We start from the raw sequence: 2,639 nt of genomic DNA, 5'->3' as shown, positions 1-2,639 counted from the left end.
CTGATACCAATCATGGGAAGATGACAAAAAAGGAAAATGACAGAGGGTGGAGAGGATGTGGGGAAATAAGCATACTAATTTACTAGTGGTAGAGCTTTGAAGTAGTCCTTCCATTTGGGAAATTAGCAGTTCTTTTTGTAGTGGTAAAGAATTGGAAGCTGAGGGGATGCTCATCATTTGAGGAATGGCTGAATAAGTTATGGCATATGAATAAGATGGAATACTATTGTGCTATAAGAAATAATAGTTTCAGATGGTTTCAGAAAAACCTGGGAAGACTTGTATGAACTAATGCAAAGTCAAATGAGCCAAGCCAGGATAACAATTTATTGCTATTGTTTATTGTTATTAGTAACAGCAACATTATAAAAATAATCAACTTTGAAAGACTTGGTAACTCTGATCAACACAATGACCTTCTTCAATTCTAAAGGACTCATGATGAAACAAGCTATCTACCTCTAGGTAGAGACCTGATGGACTGAGGGTGCAGAATGATGTAGTGTAATATCAATTAAGTTTGGACTTTTTTTTACTGTTTTAGAATGATAAATTAATTAAGTGTCTTTGACTGAGCCTTACTAGGTGCAAAGCCCCAGGGCAAACCCCTATCTACTAGGTGCTAAGCTTATGTGGGTGTGAAGCCCTCAGGGTCCTAAAGGAAGTTGCTAAGACCAGAGCCAATCATAGGAGCTTTAGTTCTGGTCACTCAGATGATGTTTGATGATGGCTAAAGAGTGTATAAAAAGAGAGAACAGAGCTATTTGCAGAGGCTCTCACTCCTGGAGGAGTGGCGAGTGGAACCCTGGGCAGCTGCTGTAAGAGCCTCCTGGCTCACCCAGATGTTGGTGGTTTCTTGGTAACTATGAATTGTACACGGTCTGTTTATAATATATCTTTGTAAATTGTTTGTATTTGCTCTGAGGTTCAGGGTGCTGGCTTTTTCTCTTGAACTAAGTGAATGATATTTGTATGTTGGATTGAAATAAGATTGTTAACCCCTTAATGCTACTTTCCTTAGTAAAGCAGATCAAAATAACCTGTGCTGCCAGTGTTCTCGTTGGGCTTGTCTTGTCTTTCACCCCACAGGAGCTGCTAGCCAAATTGTTGCAACATGTATATTTTCTTCCTTTTCCTTTTTTTTCTGAAACATGGCAAAGGGAGATATTTGTAGAGTTATGTATGTTTGTAATGACTTTTATTTCTTTTACTCTCAGTGGATGTAAGAGGAAGAAAATTTGGAATTGAAAGTAAAGTTTTAGAAAATTTTAAATAGCAAAGGGTCCAGAATTAAGAAGGTGGTCAGATTTTTTTAAAAAAACAAATTTATTCATCAGTTCCATAAAAAAGGTGGTAGAAAATCATTTCACTTGTTTATTTCCCCTCATTTGTGTAAGAAGAATGAATGAGTTTTTTTAAGCTCAGCAGATGAAGGGGTAGGTTTTGATGCTTAACAATTTTAAATAAATACTATGAAAAAAATAAGCCAAAATAGCAAAGAATATAAGAAGGAGAGAGGTTGATAAAGGTAAAACAGGCCATTGATTTGTGATGTGAGACATTGTATTTAGGGCCATTGAAGAGAGCTGTTTCGGTAGAGTGGTGGGGAGGAGTAGATTACAAGGGATTGAATGATAAGTGGGATTGAAGAAATGGAGAAAGCTCATGTAGACAATTTTTTCCAATTATTTGGCAGTTAAGAGAAGGAAAATAAGAGAATAGCTTGGGGCAGGGGAGACAGAGAGAGACAGAGAGAGACAGAGAGACAGAGACAGACAGGGAGGGAGGGAGGGAAGGAAAGAAAGAGACAGAGACAGAGAGAAGAGAGACAGAGGGAGAGGCTGAGAGAGGGAGAGACAGAGACAGAGAGGGAGGAAGGGAGGGAAAGAAAGAGACAGAGAGAGAGGGAGAGAGAGAGAGAGAGAGAGAGAGAGAGAGAGAGAGACAGAGACAGAGAGAGACAGAGACAGAGACAGAGACAGACAGAGAGACAGATGGAGACAGAGAGGGAAGGAGGGAAGGAAAGAGACAGAGATAGGGAGGGAGGGAGGAAAGGAAAGAGACAGAGATGGGGAGAGAGAGAGAGACAGACAGACAGAAGAGAGAGACAGAGAGAAGAGAGAGAGAGTTGTCAGGGACAAGCAATAGCTTTGTTTAGCTATTTTTGTTGGGGAGACCTAGGCATGTTTGTAGGTGAAGGAAAGAACACAACAGAGGAGACACTGCATTTAAATGAAAAAGGAGCTAATTGGTGGCTAGGGTCATACAGGAAACCGAAGGGGACGGGATCAAAGGATACGAGTGGACACGATGGCTTTATTTAGCAGAGAGTACAGCTACCTCTTCCCTCTGAAGTTCAGGGGAAGGATAAGAAGATGTATGAAAATACTGCAATGAAGAGAAGAGAAAGTTGAAGGAGTTTGGGCTGTAGCCTCAGTCTTCTCAGCGAGGTAGTAGGTTGACCTGTGGCTGAGAATGAGGAGTTGCAAATTCAGGAGACTTGAGGGCAAAGGAGTGTTTTTGTGGAGTATCATGAGTTAATAAGAAATGAGAAAAGGAGTTACCATGTAGCAGTGAGAACTCTGCACGAAGTTGGATATGATAGATTTGCTGTGGATGCAGGCAGCACTATTTTGTAA

Source organism: Trichosurus vulpecula, chromosome 1, assembly GCF_011100635.1.
Source record: "Trichosurus vulpecula isolate mTriVul1 chromosome 1, mTriVul1.pri, whole genome shotgun sequence".
Classification (NCBI taxonomy): domain Eukaryota; kingdom Metazoa; phylum Chordata; class Mammalia; order Diprotodontia; family Phalangeridae; genus Trichosurus; species Trichosurus vulpecula.
Note: the sequence above shows the minus strand (reverse complement) of the source record.